This window comes from Sus scrofa, chromosome 4, assembly GCF_054392235.1.
Source record: "Sus scrofa isolate SSC_HxYL_T2T_F1_AM1 chromosome 4, Sscrofa_HxYL_maternal_Yorkshire_Landrace_v2.0, whole genome shotgun sequence".
Classification (NCBI taxonomy): domain Eukaryota; kingdom Metazoa; phylum Chordata; class Mammalia; order Artiodactyla; family Suidae; genus Sus; species Sus scrofa.
Window position 1 is genome coordinate 81,122,905 of NC_139386.1, and position 20,626 is coordinate 81,143,530.

Here is a 20,626-nt window from a genome sequence, read left to right on the forward strand (position 1 = left end):
GAAACAGACTCAAAGGTTTGGAAACCAAACTTACTCTTACCAAAGAGGAAACGTTCTGGGGAGGGATATATGAGGAGGTTGGGATTAACATATACACAATACTAAATATAAAACAGATAAGGAACAAGGGTCTACTGTATAACACAGGGAACTCTACTCAATACTGTGTCATAACCACATGCACCCGCATGTTCATTGCAATACTATTCACAATAGCCAGGACAGGGAAACAACCCAAATGTCCATCGACAGATGATTGGATTCGGAAGATGTGGTATATATACACAATGGAATACTACTCAGCCATAAAAAAGAATGACATAATGCCATTTGCAGCAACATGGATGGAACTAGAGAATCTCATCCTGAGTGAAATGAGCCAGAAAGACAAAGACAAATACCATATGATATCACTTATAACTGGAATCTAATATCCAGCACAAATGAGCCTCTCCTCAGAAAAGAAAATCATGGACTTGGAGAAGAGACTTGTGGCTGCCTGATGGGAGGGGGAAGGAGTGGGAGGGATCAGGAGCTTGGGCTTATCAGACACAACTTAGAATAGATTTACAAGGAGATCCTGCTGAATAGCATTGAGAACTTTGTCTAGATACTCATATTGCAACAGAAGAAAGGGTGGGGGGAAAAATGTAATATAATGTATACATGTAAGGATAACCTGACCCCCTTGCTGTACAGTGGGAAAATAAAAAAAAAAAATACTGTGTCATAACCTATATGGGAAAAGAATCTGAAAAGGAATGGATGCATGTATGTGTATAACTGAGTCACTCGGCTATACACCTGAAACTAACATAACTCTGTAAGCCAATATATTCCAACAAAATTTAATTTAGAAAAAAGAAAGATAGGAGTTCCTGTCATGGCTCAGTGGTTAACGAACCCGACTAATATCCTTGAGGACACGGGTTCAATCCCTGGACTCACTCAGTGGGTTAAGGATCCACATTGCCATGAGCTATGGTGTATGTCACAGATACGGCTCAGATCCCATGTTGCTGTGGCTATGGTGTAGGCTGGGGCTGCAGCTCCAATTTAACCCCTAGCCTGGGAACTTCCATATGCCACAGGTATGGCCGTAAAAAAGAAAAAGGAAAATTAAAAAATTAAACAAAATTTAAGGGAGTTTCTGTTGTGGCTCAGCAGGTTAAAAACCCGACTAGTATCCATGAGGATGCAGGTTCCATCCCTGACCTCATTCAGTGGGTTAAGGATCCGGCATTGCCGTGAGCTGTGGTGTAGGTCACAGATGCAGCTGGGATCATGCATTGCTGTGCCTGTGGTATAGGCTGGCAGCTGTAGCTCCTATTTGAATGCTAGCCTGGGAACTTCCATACGCACAGGTGCACCCCTTAAAAAAAAAAAAAAGCAAAATTTTAAAAAGAAAGAAAAGGAAATTCATTAATTAATTTGAAGATGGGTTCCAGGAGAGTGAAATCCCGGCAAAAACAAATAGAAAGGGAAACACACACGCCACATAGCATTGTGACCTTCCGTGGAAAGGATAGCCCTCGCTGACAAGTCAAAATGCCAAGTGACACAATCAAAACTACACATGCCAATGCCACTGAAAGTGTGTGAGGAGCCACCACGAAGGAGAGGTGGCAGGGAGGCGGGCAGAATTGACACAGGAAGAATTAGTCCTCAGGAATGAGAGGAAATGGAAAAACCCAAAAGACACCATTAAAATAGACATTTAAGCTTACAGAGATTAACAAAAGAATGCAAACAATAACAAAAGGCAGAGCGGCATTTTAAAAGATCGAGAATATTTGAAAAAAATAAGGAACACGGGAATTCAAAAAATGGTTCTTTGGATTTCTAGACTCAGGACAGCCATGGAGAGAGCTGGAAAGAGTGTGACTCCCACCAGGACAATGAAAAAGCTGCTGGACAAACTGACAATTACTTTTCTCACAACCCTCAGAAAACGAAGGTCACAGGAGAAAATAACTAACAGGAAATCTTCAAAGAGATAGGTGTCTGCAGAGAGAAATGCAGCCCATACCCTTCCTCACCTGGGGCAGATGTTGTCAGGTGCCAGAGAGCCAGTAAGAAGATTCAGCTAGATTTTTATTGGGGGGGGGGTGTGCACCCACAGCATGTGGAAGTTCCCAGCCAGGGATCAAACCCACGCCACAGAAGGGACCAGAGCCACAATAATGACAATGCCAGATCCTTAACCTGCTGAGCCACCAGGGAACTCCCAAAGCTAGATATTTTCAATGAAGGGCTAAAGGCTGAGTGTGGGTATGGGGGAGAGTCTGAAACTATGTAGGCAGCAGACCGGGGGGGGGGGGGTTGGCAGCTGTCCAACTCTCCCCAAAAGGGTAAAAGAAGTTCTTCAGTCAGAAGTAATGTAATATAGGCCAGAAACTTGGATCTACATAAAGAAATGAAGAGCATTAGAAATGGAAAATATGAATTTAAAATAAAATATTTTTCTTATTTTAATTGCCCTTAAAGATGATTGCATGCTTAAGAAAATAGTAACAGCATACTCTGCATTGATAGTTTAAGTTAAAAAAAAAACTAGACTATGACAACAGCACAAAGGCTGGTTGAGATTGTATTGTCATGAGAGGAACTGAGATTATATTGCCATAAGCCCCTTACACAACATATAAGTGCTACAGCATTATATGAGGAGAGACTCAAATTATTTGAAAATGTATATTCTAAACCCTAGGGCAACAACTAAATGAAATTTTTAGAGATATAAGTGACTTTGATAAAAAAGATAAAAATGGAATAATTTTAAAATGCTCAAACAAACCCAGAGAGGCATAAAAAGGAGGTAGGGGATAAGCAACTTATAAACGGAACAAACAGAAAATAGATAAGAAGATGGTAAATGCTGACTCTAATTCAAATGTGATCTCAACAAATCAGTTTAGAGAAATAGACTGTCTTATGGTAAAAAAATTAAGGCCCTACTTTATGTTGATTACAAGAATCCTACTTTAAATAGTAAGACATAGATATGTTAAAAGCGAAAGTATGGAAGGAGTTCCCGATGTGGCTCAGTGGAAAGGAACCTGACTAGGAACCATGAGAACGTGGGTTTGGTCCCTGGCCTCACTTAGTGGGTTAAGGATCTGGTGTTGCCATGAGCTGTGGTGTAGGTTGCAGACACAGCTCAAGTCCTGCGTTGCTGTGGCTATGGTGTAGGCCAGCAGCTATATAGCTCCTATTAGATCCCTAGCCTGGGAACTTCCATATGCCGTGGATGCGGCCCTAAAAAGAAAAAAAAAAAAGGAAAGTAGGGAAAATATATACATCATGCAAAACTAACAAAAAGAAAGCTAGAGTGATACTGACTGCAGACAAAGTAGACTTCAGAACAAGGAGTATTATTGGAAGAGTGGAAAATCAATTCATGATAAAGGTATGAAGCTTTCAAGGAAATTTTTCAAGACAAATAACAATCCTAAATGAGTATGTACCTAACCACAGAGCTTCAAAATAAAAGGAAGAACCCGATGGGTCTGAAGGGAGAAATAGGCAAGTCCACGACCACAGTTGGAGAAACCAAGACTTGTCTTTAGAGACTGATAAAGCGAATGGACAGAAAATGACTAAGAGTAAAAAGATACTCGAACAGCTGTTAACCTCGCTGACCTAGCGGACATTTAGGAAACACCTGGCCCAATAACAGCAGAATACGCATTCTTCACCATAGCACATGGGACATTCACCAGGATGGACCATATTCTGCGCCATAAAATAAACCCTGACAAATTTGAAAGGACAGAAATTACAGAAAGTATGTTTTCAGAGCATCACAAAATAAAATTAATAACAAATAAATTGGGGCAATACTCCAAATATTTAGGGCAAATGGGTCTAAGAGGAAGCCTCAACCAATGGAACGGTACTTTGAATGAAAACTAAAACACATCAAAATTTGTGAGATGCAGCTAAAACAGGGCTCAGAGGAAAATTATAGCATCAAATGCTTATATTAAGGAAGAACAAAGATCTGACCTAAATTTTCACCTTAAGAAATTTGAAAAAGTGAATTAAACCCAAAACAAGCAGAAGGAATAAAAGAACAATGATGAAAACAGAAATCGATAAAATTAAAAACAGAAGACCAAATAGAGAAAACCAAGGAAACCAAAAGGTGATTCTTCAAAAAAGTCAGTAAAATTAGTAAGCCTCTCGGATGAGCCTGACCAAGAAAAAAAAGAGAGAAGACAGAGATGATAAAGCCAGTAGTGAAAAAGGGAACGTCACTCTCGAGACCCCAATGACAATAAAGAATTGGAGAATAAAACATACAACTGTAAACCCCATAAGTTTGGCAACTTAGATGAAATAGACCAGTTCCTTGAAAGACAAACTACCAAAATTCACTGAAAAAGTAGCAACTCTGAACAGTATCACATTTATTAAGGAAATTGAATTTGTCACTGAAAATCTTCCCCCACAGAAAACACTAAGCATAGATGTCTTTCTTGATAAATTCTACTATCATTTAGAGAAAAATAGTACCAAGTGCACAATCTCCTCCAGAAAATAAAAGAGGAGCAAACAATGTTCGACTCATTTTATGAGGCCAGAATTGACCTAATATTAAAACCACAGACATTATAAGAAAAGAAAATAGCAAACCCATATTCATTGTCAACATAGATGTAAATCTTTTCAATAAAACATCAGAAAAATTGAATCCAGAAATGTATTAAAAAAAAAAGATTACACATGCCAATCAATTTATCCCAGGAATACAAGGCTGGTTCAACATTTTTAAATCAATTAATGTAATTCATGTTATTAAGACACTGAAAATGAAAAACCTTATGAATATCTCAGTAGATTCCAAAAACAGTATTGGACAAAATTCGCCATCCAGTCATAATAAAAACTCTCACTGATAAAAACTAGAAGTAGGAAAAAAACTTCCTTAAACTTATGAAAAGCATTTACATAGCTACATAAAACTTACAACTAACCCCAAAGGTTTAAAAAAAAAGAAAAGAAAAGAAAACCTGAGATTTTTTCTCGCTAAGATGGGAACAAAGGCAGGATGTCTTCCTTTACCACTCTTGTTAAAGATAAATATCTTGTTCAAAGGCTAGAAGTTTTAGCCTTTACAATAGGCAAGAAAAAGGAAAGGCATACAAATAGGAAAGAAAGAAGGAAAACGGCCTCTATTCTCGGATGACATGCTGGTCTATAAGGAAAATCCCATCAATCTACAAAATCATGACTTAGAACTAAAAAGTGAATTTAACAAGGTCATAGGATACATGCCAACATATAAAAGTCAATTTTCTTCCTATATATAATAAAGAATTGGAATTTAAAATTCCCCAAACAGGAGTTCCAGTCGTGGCTCAGCAGAAATTAATCTGACTAGCATCCATGAGGACACAGTTCTGGTCCCTGACCTTGCTCAGCAGGTTAAGGATCTGGTGTTGTCATGAGCTGTGGTGTAGGTCGCAGATGCAGCTTAGACCTGGTGTTGCTGTGGCTGTGGTGTAGACTGGTATCTGCAGCTCTGATTTGACCCCTACCTGGGAACCTACATATGCCTTAGATGTGGCCCTAAAAAAAAGCAAAATAAAATAAAATAAAATTCCCCAAACAGTACCATTTAAAATCACACCAAAAATGAAATACTTAGGTATAAATCTTTTTTTTTTTTTGTATTTTTTTTAGAGCCACACCTGTGGCATGTGGAGGTTCCCAGGCTAGGGGTCGAATCAGAGCTGCAGCTGCTAGTCTACACCACAGCCACAATGTAGTGTCTGAGCCATATCTGTGCCCTACACCACAGCTCATGGCAATGCCAGATCCTTAACCCACTGAGCAAGACCAGGGATCAAACCTGCATCGCATGGATATTAGTTCATTAACCGCCCAGCCACAACGGGAACTTCACTTAGGTATAAATCTAACGAGTCTGTATGCTAAAAATTATGAACACTAATGAAAGAAATTAGAGAAGAGCTAAATAAACAAAGAGATCTACCATGTTCATGGATTAGAAAACTCAATACTTTAAGATATCCATCTGGAGTTCCCGTCCTGGCACAATGGAAACGAATCTGACAAGGACCCATGAGGTTGAGGGTTTGACCCCTGGCCTTGCTCAGTGGATTAAGGATCTGGCATTGCCATGAGCTGTGGTGTAGGTCGCAGACGCGGATCGGACCTGGCATTGCTGAGGCTCTAGTGTAAGCCGGCAGCAACAGCTCCGATGAGACCCCTAGCCTGGGAACCTCCATATGCTTCGAGTGTGGCCCTAAAAAGACAAAAGACAAAATAATAATAATAAGAAGAAGATATCCATCTTGTCAATTGATAGATTTGGTACAATCCAAATCAAAATTTCAGGAAGATGTTTTGTAAATATAGACAAGTTAACTTGCACATGCATATGGAAAGACAAAGGAAAAAGGAACTCCAAAACAACTCTGAAAAAGAAAAACAAAGCTGGAGGACTTACTCTACCTGACTTCGCATGTCATGATAAAGCTACGGTTATCTAGGCAGTGTCATACTGGTGACAGAGTGTGTGCACTTAACAATGGAATAGAATAAAGAGCCCAGAAATAGACCCACACAAACATAGTCTATTCATTTTTGGCAAAGGTACAAAGATAATTCAATGAAGAAAGTTTTATCTTTTCAACAAACGTTCCTGGAACAACTGAATATCCATGTGCAAAAAAAGGGGAGAAAAAAGAACCTTGACACATATCTCATACCATGTACAAAAATTAACCCAATGAATCATTGACATGATTCTAAATCTAAAACTTGAAAAGTGCTAAAAGAAACAGAGGAGAAAATCTATGTGAACTTGGGTGTGGTGATGTTTTTAGATGTACACTAAAAGCATGAGTCATAACAGAAAATTTGATAAATTGTACTCTTAAACAATTTTACGCTTTTGCTCTGTAAAAGACACTGTTAAAAGAACGAAAAGTCAAGCCATAGACTTGGAGAAAAATATTTATATATCCTATATCTGATTAAAAACAAAAAAAACAAAAAAAAACCTCCATGTAGGTTTAAAAAAAACTGCGTAGAATATATAAGGAACTCTTAAAGCTCAACAATATGAAACAACAACAAAAAAAAAAACCTTTAAAATGAGAAAAATATATGAAAAGATGCTTCTCCAGAGATAATATACAGATGGCAAATAAAGATGTGAAATGATGCATTAATAAATTGAAATTAAAACCACAAATTGGGACGGCTACAATTTAAAAACTAACCAGCACAGAGCAAGAGGAACCTCACTCAGCAAGGGTCACTGAAGGGATCCCTCGGTTAGGGAACACAAATGACACAGCCATTTTGGAAAACAGTTGCACACTTTCTTACAGGGTTAAATATGCTTAACACGTGACCCAGAAATCCCAGCCTTGGGTATTTTCACCCAAGTGACCTGGAGACAAGTGTCCACCTCAAGCAGATGTTTGTATCAGCTTTATCATATCCCCAAACTGGAGACAACCCAAATGTGCTTCAACCGGTGGCTGCATAAGCAAACACAACAGCACACCGCTCGGCAACACAAAGGACAAACTGTGGTCCTGGGCCACGACAGGGATCCACCTTGACTGAATTTTTCTCAGTGAAAGAAGCTGGACCCATAAGACTTCACCCAGTAGGATTCCGTAGCTGTGCCATTCTGGCAAAACTGTGAGACAGACATCATGTGATTGGTTTCCAGGAGTTAAAGGTAGAAGGAGTGGCTGCCTGATGGGCTCACAGGGACCCTAGGGGTCACTGAACACAGGTCTCCTGGAAAATGGCCCATCAAGACGACAGAACTTCAGGAAAGTGCTTTTCCCACTGATAGGCTTGACCTCTGGGGAGGACGTGTGAAATACTGCATGTGGCACATAGGCGATATTTCTCTGGCTCAAGTATACATGAGACACGGGGAAACTTACACATAAACACGCAGTAAGTCAAAAGGAAATTCAGTACATATTTTTAAAATTATATACTGACCACATACATGATCAGATCAAATTTCAGCAATATTAAAAATCAGGAACAAAAAGATGGCCAGTGCCTCCTCAACACACATACTTTACTTCAGAAACTACGAAGCACACTTCTAAACAATTCCTGGGTCAAAGAAAAAACATAACAAAAAGTATTAAATCTTTAGATTTAAGTGAAGATGAACATGAAATATATATTTTCCATCACCCCATCTGTGTATCAACATACAAATATAACTATACATAACATACATATAAAGGTGTTATATAAATTGAAGTATATACTGATAAACTTGCAAATAGATATTTGTGTGCATACATACACATAGGGGGATGGAAAATAAGAGTAAGGATAGGAAACGTAGGGAAAAAAACAGGGTACGTTCAAGAGCTCTAACATCTGATGGGTGGTTTTTCCATAAAGACATAAAAATAAAATAAAAGTGACAGTTTGACCCTAGAAATAATTATAGACATTTCCCTACTACTGAACAAAATCAGTTTCCAAAATGAATGGGCTAAGTTCCTGGGACAATAAAAGAAAAAGACCCACACCCAGGCACATGGCGGTGAAGATCCAGGTTAATAGAGACAGACAAACACTACAGATATTTCAGAAACGTTTAAGAATTACACAAAATGATGAGGAAGAGCATGTGCCCTTCCTGGGCAGCCACTGCAGAGACGCGCTCCACCAAAACAACAGGAGAAACAGAGGGACATACCAGACGGGGAAGGCGGGCAGGACGCTGGAGAAAATCCCCTGTGCCCTTCACCAGTGCTCCGGCCACTGGTCCCCAGCCCAAGCGCGAAGAGAAGCCCCTGGCCCGGAGCCCCAGGGCAAGCCTGGAAACCTAGACTGGAAGCTTTAGGAGGGTTATCTCTGAGAACGAGATCAAATCAGCCAACTATCTGATGCACGTGACCATAGATTTAAACTTATGGAGGAGACCCTGGGAAGGAAAAAAGGAGAAGAAAATAGAAAACGAAGGGGGGAAAAAAAAAACCCAAAGGCCTATTATTAACTTGAGGGAGGAAAAAGATTGCAAAACAGGAAATGTAATCACAGTCTAGGACATAGTTCTTCTGTGAATAAGGGTTATATATCCATACAGTAGTGCAAACACTGAATATCAATTGAACATGAAATGTGACATTGATCTACAGGGAGAAGGGACAGGAAGGATGTGGGAGCTCCTTATCTCCACCGCAGGAAGTCAGGAGATACTAAACTGAAATATCAAGCAAAGAGGACACCTCATGTAAATGAGAAACAAAGAGAGAGACACAAAGGAACCGTTTTAAAAGTTAAAAACTAGTTGTCCTTGTGGAGTGGGGATGAGGGTGGGAAGGGAATGCTGCTTTTATTGTTAGTTTTGGTGATTCTTTAAGCAAAATACTTGTAGAGCTCTGTGGGCTCCCACAAAATCAAATTAGGATGCATATATACTAGGGGGAAAAAAGGGAAATTAATGAGCTCAGCGTACAATTCTAGGAGTTAGTAAAGAACACATCTAACCCAAAGAAAGTATAATGAAATGAATAATGCAAAACGACAAACAAGGAAATTAAAGAACTAAAAGAGGGATAGATAAAAGCAAAAGCTGAATTTTTTAAAATGAACCAACAGAACAGATTTTACTCTTTCCATGAAAAAAATAGGTCCTAAGAGATACAGTAAAACTTTAAGACATCATAAAAGAATACTCCAAACAACTTTACGCTTATAAACTTGACAACTTAAAGGGAGTGGAAAATATGAATTACCAAAATGAACTCAAAAAGAAACTGAAAATATGAGTAGACATAAAACATTAAATAAACTGAATGAGTCATCCATATCAGAAAATCTCCAGGCTTAAGCAGTTTTAAAGGTGAGTTTTACCAAAACTTTAAGGAATAGGTAATTCCTACTTTTACATTAACCCACTCAAGAAAATACGAAGAGAATGAAAACTTTTTTTTTTTTTGATGTTTATAAACCTTGGTATCAAATACAGGTGGAATAGGGAATTCCCACTGCCACGTCGTGGGTTAAGAATCCGACTGTGGTGGCTTGGGTCCCTACAGAGGTATAGGTTTGATCCCTGACCCCTGAAGTGGGTTAAAGGATCCAGCATTGACGCAGCTGCAGTGTAGGTCATAGCTGTGGCTTGGATTCAATCCTTGGCCTGAGAACTTCTATTTGCCTCAGGTATGGCCCTAAAACAAAACAAAACAAACAGATGGAATAGGAGTTCCTGGTGACCCAGCAGGTTAAGGACCCAGCAGTGTCACTTCCGTGGCACAGGCACGGGACTGATCCTGGCCCTGGGACTTCTACATGCCATTGGTGCAGCCAAAAAAAAAAGAGAGAGAGGAAAAAAAATAGACTAGTATGACAAAGGAAGCTTGTCACTCTATCTCATTTATGTACTGGTAGTTGGAACAGTCCTAAGGGATAAGATCTATGGAGCTCTTACTATGTCAGGTGTAAAGGTTTTCTGGTTGTATTTATATTGAGATATAACTGATATGCATATAAAGAACTGCACATGTTTAATTTTTAAAATTTGATGAGTTTGTACACAGGCAAACACCCATGATCCCATCACCACAATCAAGGTAATAAACCATCACCTTCTAGTTTTCTTGTGTCCCTCTGTGGGTTTTTTAAAATTGTATGTGTGTATGTGTGTGGTAAGAACAATTAACATGAGGACTGCACTCTTAACACATTTCAACTGCACAACACCATATTGTGAATTGCAGGCACCATATTGCCTTTTTTTTTTTTTTTTTTTTTTTTTTTGCCATTTCTTGGGCTGCTCCCACGGCACATGGAGGGTCCCAGGCTAGGGGTCGAATTGGAGCTGTAGCTGCCGGCCTACACCAGAGCCATAGCAACACAGGTTCCGAGCCACGTCTGCAACCTACGCCACAGCTCACAGCAATGCCAAATCCTTAACCCACTGAGCAAGGGCAGGTATTGAACCCTCAACCTCATGGTTCCTAGTCGGATTCCTTACCCACAGAGCTACGACGAGAATTCCGCAGGCACCATATTGAAGAGCAGATCTCTAGAATGTATGTGGCATAATTGAAACTATACCCATAGAATAGCAACTCCCCATTTTCCCTGCTATAAGAGCATAAGTACTAACTTATTTAATCTTCAAAAAACAGCTTCATCAAGTGGATACTATGATTGTGCCTATTTTATCCATCAGGGTACTGAAGCACAGGTAGTTAGGTAATTCGCCATGACATGAACTCAAGCAGTCCTCCAGAGTTCTGTCGCAGTCAAGCTTAGTGAAGACTATCAGTGGGGGAGAAACCTAGTTCTAGAACATTTGAGAACACAGAGCTGGTGTAGTGCAGGTGCACAACTGGACCAAGAAGTACTAGCCAACACAATAAAACAAGAATAAGAAATAATACTCGGTAATGAAAAGGAAACAAAAGTATTTTTATTAATAAATGATGTAGGGAGCTCCCATTGTGGCTTGGTGGTAAAGAGCCTGAGGATGCTGCTTCAATCCCTGGCCTCTCTCAGTGGGTTAAGGATCTGGTGTTGCTGTGAGCTGTGGTGTAGGTCGCAAAAGCAGCTTGGATCTAGCATTGCTGTGGCTTTGGCATAGGACAGCAGCTGTAGCTCCAGTTCAACCCCTAGCTTGGGAACTTTCAGTATGCCTCAGGTGTGGTCCGAAAAAAAAGATTCTGTAATTATCTATGTAAAAATCCAGAATGATCTATAGACAAACTACTAGAATTAATGAGTTCTTTAATATTGTTAAATAAAGTTCATGATTTACCAAATACCTACAAAAACCCAGTAGGAATGTCTCATCTTTTAAAACTCTCATTTAGGAGTTTCTGCTGTGGTGCAGTGGGTTAAGGATCCAGCATTGCCGCAGCTATGTTGTAGGTTGCAGATGCAGCTCAAATTTGATCCCTGGCCCAGGAACTTCCATATGCCACAGATGTGACAAAAAAAAAAAATAGTAAAATTGACAAAGTTAAAATAAAATCTTCTGAATGAAAAAAAGACATCATCAACATTGTTAAAAGACATTATAGATTGGAAGAAAATATTTGAATTGTGTACAAGGGCAAAGAATTAGTCATTCCTTGCTATTTGAAAATTCCATGTTTTTGAAATCAACCTACTTGCAAATATTTCTTTGTAGATGAAAATCCACATTTTGGGCACTTTCATAGCCATTCCAGCCATGCACAGAGAAGTGGAAATTGTGAATCACCCAGCTGAGGCCAAACAAGGCTGCAATCTTGTTTCAACTCTTACTGTAAACAAGAATCTTTTTTGAAGTCTATTTAGTGCCATAATTTCCATTTTTGTGACTTTTGTTGGTGATTTGTAATTTGAATGTCCCCCAAGCATAGAGCTGAATTACTATCTAGTGTCCTAAGTGCAAAAGCACTGTGATGTCCCTTAAGGAGAAAATATATGTAACACATGAGTTAGAGAAACTTTGTTCAGGCATGAGTTATGGGGCTGCTAGTCTTGAGCTCAATGTTAATGAGTCAACAATATATATTAAATTAGGTGTCTTTAAATAGAAACACACATAAAACCAAGTTATGTATTGATTCATTGACAAAAATGTAGCTGCCAGAGACTCACAAGAACCTGACCTTGTATTTCTCCTGGAAGCAATGGTTCTGTCTTCACTAATTCAGTGTTCAAAGTGACTTTCTAGACCAATGAGAATAATGAGAATCAACTGCGCTTTCATGAACATAAAGATCTACAAGTAAGATGGAAAAGAAAAACAACCTGACACGAAAATGGCAAAGCAGACCAAGAGGCCAGGTACAGAGGACACCTGGAGGCAAGTATGTATGAAAGGATGTTCGGCTTCTCCATCCATAAGGAGAATGCAAAACAAAACCACGCGGTGTCTTCTCACAGCTATCAAATCAGCAAAAGCACAATGTTAACACTGACAAAGAGCAGGAGAGAGGAGAACTCTCAAGCATGCATTGTTGCTGGAATTGTGACTTCGATTAATTTGGAGGGCAATGTGGCAGTTTCTATGATGGATGAAAACATGCAATTCCTATGACCCAACAAATCCACCTCTAGATAGACAGCATAGAGAGCCTGATGCAAACCATACAGGATAACCGTTGATACTTTGAGTTCAAAAAAGTTGGTGGGTCTAAATATGTGTCAATATGGCAAGGAGTAAGAAAACTCTAATGAAAATCAGTGACCTTTGATGTACATATATGAACATAAACAAGTCTCAGAAACATTTTGCAGATAACATTATAAAAATATGTATTATGACATATATAAATGATATAAATTTCTTTTTTTGTTTCTTTTTACTGCCACACCTGCAGCATATGGAAGTTCCTGGGCTATGGGTGGAATTGGAGCTGCAGCTGAGGGCTACACCATGGCCACAGCAATGCCGGATCCCAGCCACATCTTCAAACTACACTGCTGGTTATAGCCTTGCCAGATCTTTAACCCACTGATCGAGACCAGGGGTCAAACTCACATCCTCACAGAGGCAACCCACTGAGTCCTTAACTCACTGAGCCACAAAACAGGAACTCCTGATATAAATTCCTAAAGCACATATATACTATAGTCTACGGGGATCCAAAAACCTGTACAAGAATGATGCAGTGATACACAATATTTTGAAAAGGAAGGAAATAGTATTGGAGAAGGATCAATAATAATAATAAATAACAGAGATACTAAAAAACTTTACCTATAGTACAAACATATTCTGTTAATCTTCGAAATAGTCCAGTGAAGCAGGTATGATTGTATCTTTTCAGATGAGAAAACAGACATGATTAAGCAAGATACTAGGAAATCTTCCTAAATGCAGTGTTAAGACAGGGATAATATAAGACTCAGGGTCTCCCTCAGGTTTGTGAGTCTGTAAAATCTAAATTCTGCACATGTGCCTGGTGAGGGCTGGGCCTCCACAGACCATGTTTCTCTCAAACAGCAACTTTATTAGATGCCGGGTTTGGACTCAAACTGTCAGACACCTGGGTCCCTCCTTGATTTGGCTAATTCAGGCTAACAAGAGACAATATCAATGAGACAGCACTTTATACATGCCCTGCACCTCCCCTAATGAACCTGTTCAAGACCCTCTCCCCTCTCAAGCCAGTCTCTATTCCAAGTGCTTCACTCACTCAACCACACTCAGTTTTTCATATTTTAGTGTGACTTTATTAAAGTCAGGTTGGCGAATGCAGACTACCTTTGGCAGAGTGGGTGACACAGATGGAATTTAATTTCTACAGGCTTGGGATCACAGAACTGGAAGAGACACAGCCCCCGGTGCCACAAAGGGGTTTCAGTGACATCACATTCAGGGTCAGCACTAGAGCCCTACCCGCCTCTTCCCCAAAACATTAACTCCAAGGAAAACAAGCTTTCGTGCATTTAGAACAGCTAGCCGTGTAAGAGCTGTTCAGAGCACTTGTGACCAATCTGATTTCCTCAAGGCTCTGCCAGGTGGATTAAAAACAACAGGATGCTCGCGGGGGACCAGGCTCCCGGCTCACACAGCTGCAGCCCGTCGCCGAGCAGCTCATGTGGTGACGTAAGTATGGAATTGCCCACAGAAAACGCTCCCTCACTGCGACCCCTAATTGAAACCAAACTGATTTGTTCTGTTTGTCCTCCTTCCCAAACAAGCCTGTTAACTGCCTCATCACTATTAATAATTTTTTTTTTTTTTTGTCTTTTTGCCTTTTCTAGGGCTGCTCCCATGGCATATGGAGGTTCCCAGGTTAGGGGTCCAATCAGAGCTGTAGCCACCGGCCTACGCCAGAGCCACAGCAACACGGGATCCAAGCTGCGTCTGCGACCTACACCACAGCTCACGGCAACACCGGATTAACTCACTGAGCGAGGCCAGGGATCAAACCCTCAACCTCATGGTTCCTAGTCGGATTTGTTAATCACTGAGCCACGACGGAAACTCCTTAATAAATTTTTTTTTTAAGTTACAAGGTCCTGAATGTATTCTGTTTCAAGACTATCTTCATCGTTACCGCAACATTTTTATACACTGACCACCACTTACAGGTGATCAAACAAAACTCTACATCTCAAATCCCACACACACAAAAAGGAGAAAACAATACTATGAGACCCACTTAACAGCCTCCAGAATATCTCAGTTAACTCAGCAGTGGGGTCCCAACACACGTGAATTTTTCAAATCCTAATGATCGACGGAGTTTTCTTTCACACACTTCAAACTTGTCCATAAATAAGTGTAACCATCACATTGGCTCTCATGAAAATCTCATCCTAAAACCCACTAAAATAGTTTTCACTTCTCTTTCCAAAATGGAGAGTAGTAGGGATGAGGATCCCAGTGACCAAACATGAATGACAAGTGCTTCCATGTGAAAATTTCTTTTTTTCTTTCTTTTTTTTTTTTTTGGCTTTTTAGGTCCGCACTTTCGTCATATGGAAATTCCCAGGATGGGTTGAATCTGAGCTGTAGCCACTGGCCTACACCACAGCCACAGCAACACCAGATCTGAGTCGAGTCTTCAACCTACACCACAGCTCACAGCAACACCAGATCCTTAACCCATTAAGTGAGGCCAGGAATCAAAGCCACATCCTCACAGAGACAACGTTGGGTCCTTAACCCGCTGAGTCACAGTGGAAACTCCCCTTGCAATGCTTTCTTCTTTTGCATTCCTTGACGCTCCAACTGCATTTCCCAGCTGTTTCTCTCAGACACCTCGATCTTTTCTTGGCCTCTGCACACTCACTGAGCAACCACATCTTGCCCCACAGCTGTCAATTTACCAACACTCCCTGAATCTGTAGGTCCAGCTCAGACCCCTCCCTGCCACCCATGTGTACATGTTAAACTGCCTACTGAGCCACAGTGTCTAACGGGCATCTCAGACCTGGCTGCTCAGTGGCCCTGTTGTCAGATTTTCCCCTAGTCCTTTCCTGGGCGCTATTAAAAAGTAGCACTTTCCGAGTTCCCGTCGTGGCTCTGTGGTTAACAAATCCAACTAGGAACCATGAGGTTCTGGGTTTGATCCCTGGGCTCGCTCAGTGGGTTAAGGATCTGCCGTTGCCGTGAGCTGTGGTGTAGGTTGCAGACGCAGCTTGGATCTTGCATTGCTGTGGCTCTGGCGTAGGCCAGCGGCTACAGCTCCGAGTAGACCCCTAGCCTGGGAACCTCCATGTGCCACAGGTGCGGCCCTGGAAAAAGACAAAAAGACAAAAAAAAAAAAAAGGTAGCACTTTCACACCATCATACACTCTATCCATGACTCTTCCTTTTCTCAGCACTAATCACCAATTGATATAGTACAGGTAGATTTTCTTGTCTGTCTCTTCCAACCTGACCTATTTTGTTGGCTATGGATCCCCAGCATCTAGAATTGTGCTTTATTTGGAGTTCCTGTGGTAGCGTGGTGATAACAAACCCGACTAGTATCCATGAGGTTGTGGGATCGATCCCTGGCCTCACTCAGGGGGTTAAGGATCTGGCGTTGCCATGAGCTGTGGTGTAGGTGGAAGATACAGCTCAGATCTGGTGTGGCTGTGGCTGTGGTGTACACCGGCAGCTGTAGCTCTGATTCAACCCCTAGCCTGGGAACTTCCATGTGCCATGAGTGTGGTCCTAAGAAGACAAAAAAAAAAAAAAAAAAAAGAATTGTGCTTAATTTATTTCAGGCTTATCTGCTGCTGATTTGAGAGTTAAGACAAGAGTATCCCAAAGACTTAAACTTTTATTAGAGTTGATTTACAGTGTTGTGTCAACATCTGCTGTAAAGCAAAGTGACCCAGTCATATATACATACATACACACATATATATACATCATTAGAGACTGGATAAAGTTCCCTGTGCTATACAGTAGGACATCATAGCCCATCCATTCTAAATGTAATAGTCAGAGTTCCCATTGTGGCTCAGTGGTAATGAACCCAACTAGTATCCATGAGGGTTTGATCCTTGGCCTCGCTCAGTGGGCTAAGGATTGGGCATTGCCATAAGCTGTGGTGTAGGTCATAGATGCAGCTCAGAGCCCACGAGTGGCTGTGGCTATGGTGTAGACCAGCAGCTACAGCTCTGATTTGACCCCTAGCCTGGGAACTTCCAGATGCCATGGGTGCAGCCCTAAAAAACAAACAAATAACAACAACAAAACAGGAAAAAAATAAATGTAATCATCTGCATCTACAAACTACCCCCCCAAAACCGCAAGTCTGCTCTCCATGTCTGTGAATCTGTTTCTGTTTTGTAATAGGTTCACTGTGCCACACTTTAGATTCCACATGTAAGTGATATCATATGGTATTTGTCTTTCTCTTTCTGACTTACTTCACTTGGTTTGAGAATCTCTAGTTGCATCCATGTTGCTGCAAATGGCATTTTGTCTTTTTTATGGCTGAGTAGTATTCCATTGTGTATATGTACCACATCTTCTTAATCCATTCATCTGCTCACAGACATTTAGGTTATTTCCATGTCTTGGCTATTGTGAATAGTGCTGCTATGAACATACAGGTGCATGTATCCTTTTGAATTGGAGTTTTGAGCACAGAGTATCCCAAAGATTCAGAAAAGGCCTCCTTTACTAATCTCTTTCGTCCCCAAACACTACCTCATAGGGAAAATTGCTGACTTACAGCACTTCAAACTCTGCCTATTGCTATTCTGGCTCCTAATCTGCACTGTAATTTCAGATTGGGATCAGTTGAGGACAGAAACAATGGTTTTCTGCAGACTTTGCTGTCTAAGTCTAGTTCTGACATGGCTACTTCTAGCATTGACATCATCTGGGGCATAATAAAAAACCAGCCATTAACTGTTCTCTGAGAATAATTTAGCTCTCAACATTATAGTAGTAGGAAGAGTCACAGATCAAAAGCCCAAATCTTTCAAACAACACTGTAAACCAACTATGCTTCCATAAAATAAATTCTAAAGCAAACCAAAAAAAACCAAGATTTGTCAGATAATTCACTTCTCCGATGATTTGTGTATTTACCTGCGATGTTTTAAACTCAAATGCAGGTAGGCCAAGAGCCCTTCAAAGACAACACCCTGAGATGCGCAATATTTAGAAGTTTGGAAACAGCGAAGAGACTGAGAAAGGGCAGGAGAGGATCCCAGAAGTGGGAGAGTATTACAGGGGAATGATCAGCTGTCCCAGGAACTGCAGCTGCTCAACAAAGGAGGACAGCCTGCAGGCAAGGCCACCCGTGGAGAGGAGGGCCCCAGGTCCGTGCAGGACAAGCAGCCAGTCCTAGCAGACCAAGCCCCAGCACCCGTGCAGTGTCAGAATATGGGAATTCTGACCACAAGGTCAATGAGTCTCAGAGCAAATAACTGAAAACCACTGCTCTTTAGCCTCAACCACAAGTTGATAAGATATGCACCTATCAACCCTAAAGAGTCCTTGGGTTCAAGGGCTAGAATTATACGAGAAAATTTTCAAAATAGTGAAGCTCCATGTCAATGTTGGTTCCTATTTCAAAAACTTTTAGGGGCCAAAAAACCATATCATGGGCTAAGATTGAAGAATGAGGATAACTTTCTTGCCTCTAGTATAAAGAAATGTTGTAAAGCTCACACAATGTAATCTCGTTAGACTAGAATATTTTTTAAAGTAGGAAAAAATGAGTATGAAAAAAGGATAAATAGATGATTTTTTAAAAATTATGAAGCAGGAGTTCCCGTCATGGCTCAGAGGTTAACGAACCCAACTAGTATCCATGAGGATGAGGGTTCAATCCCCGGCCCCACTCAGTGGGTTAAGGATCTGGCGTTGCTGTGATCTGTGGTGTAGGTCGCAGATACGGCTCAGATCCGGCATTGCTGTGGCTGTGGTGTAGGCCGGCAACTGCAGCTCCAATTTGACCCCTAGCATGGGAACCTCCATATGCCCTGGGTGGGGCCCCAAAAGGGACAAGAGACAAAAACAAAATTAAGAAGCATGATTGTACTGAGTCTTTAACTTATGATGACAAGGCATTATATTTTTGTCAATATGTTCTACATCAAACATAGATTTAATAGTTACGCCATGTGCTAGTCTCACTGCTGTGCCTGAAGTCTTTTAAATATTTAAATATTTTTAAATTAAGTTACGAGAATTTAAAAGATTACTTGGCAAAACCAGTCATTTCTCCCAATTAAATCACTGTAAACAGATTGAGCATAACAGCTCCTCCAGAAAAAACTTCTCTCACATGTAAGGATAACCTGACCCCCTTGCTGTACAGTGGGAAAATAAAAAAAATTATTAAAAAAAAAAGAAAAAACTTCTCTCAAATATGGGGCCATAGCTTAAACTCAGGCTGCACCACAGAGCAAAGAGATACAGCCCTTAGGCGGACAGGCGCATAGGCCAGATACTAGAGTGGAATCCAGGCTCTGCCCTTCTCTCACTGTTGGACATGGACAAATTATTCAACTTCCTCACCTTGCGTAACTCCCCAGTCCCATTTCTCTCCCTCCCCTGCAGAGACCTAATATTTGGCTGTAAATATTCCCATGCATGCATTTTTAACTTTTTTATTTTTTTTTTTAAGGCTGCACCCAAGGCATATGGAAGTTCCTGGCCCAAGGATCAAATCCGAGCCGCAGGTGCAACCTACGCCACAGCAGCAGCAACCCCTGATCCTTTAACCCACTCTTCCAAGCCAGGTATCAAACCTGCACCTCCCAGGAGACCCGAGCTGCTGCAGTTGGATTCTTAACCCACTGGCCACATTGGAAACTCAGCATGCATTTTTTTTAAAGGAAGAATGTATATAATTGTGAGTAAAATATAGTACTGTTTTGTATTTTTTACACTTTAAACAGGAGACTCTGAACACTTCTGTAACTTACCATTTTGCCCAACGTCACCTTTGATATTTATCTGTTAATACTTAGAGCTCTAGTATCCCTGTAGGTTATCAGGCATTTTAATTTTATTAAGAAAGCAGTACTACCAGTTTATACCTCCACCAGCAACCTGCATTTCTTTCACTTATGAAGTTTTGTCACCTTGTGCAATACAAATTATCCTTCCAGGTTTTAGTTTGTTTTTTTAACTTTGCTGATAGTGCCTCTTGATGTACTGAAATTTTAATTTTTAACTGACTTGAATTTATCAATTACGATTTGTGCTTTTTGTGCTTGTTCTCCCCACCACTCAAATCACTCCTTTCTCTGATACTATAAAATGCTGTCTCATGTGTTTTTCAAATAAAATTCTGAAGATCCATCTCAAGCTGAGTGTGTGTGTGTGTGTGCGCGTGTGTAAGGGAGAGATGGCTTTTACTTTCTTCCACATCCATTAATGCACTTTACCTTTCTCAACTCTTAAGATAGAGTGATAATATCAGAGTTGATAGATGAGGGAAAAAGAAATATTTGACTGGCCCAAGGACACAGAGCTTGTCTGTGACCAAGAAAATCCAAGTGAGCGCCTTGGAAGAGATGACTTTCAGACACATCAAATTCCTCAGCATTTAAATCTGGAATCTTATCTTTACCCTTCCCCCACCTCCCCGCCCAGTGCAGGGAACAGGGGCCAGGGCTGCAGCGTCAAACCGCAGGGCTGGTTGAACACTGTTTTCCAAGAGCCACCTGGGCGTCCTCCCCACCCCCT

The 20,626-nt window shown here is 40.6% G+C and overlaps 1 protein-coding gene across 10 annotated transcripts in view; it reads right to left on the reverse strand.

Annotated features, from left to right (window-relative positions):
* LOC100627466 (uncharacterized) overlaps nucleotides 1-20,626 on the reverse strand; it is a 207,048-nt gene that overhangs the window by 141,600 nt on the left and 44,822 nt on the right. Inside the window, exon 1 of one of the 10 annotated variants that reach the window (XM_085022379.1) lies at nucleotides 8,723-8,940. The exons of 8 other annotated variants lie outside the window; for them this stretch is intronic. The gene's annotated coding sequence lies outside the window, so the exon portion shown is untranslated. Of the gene's footprint in view, nucleotides 1-8,722; nucleotides 8,941-20,626 lie in introns of those variants that run through there. One more of the 10 variants, XM_085022377.1, reaches the window with a different exon arrangement.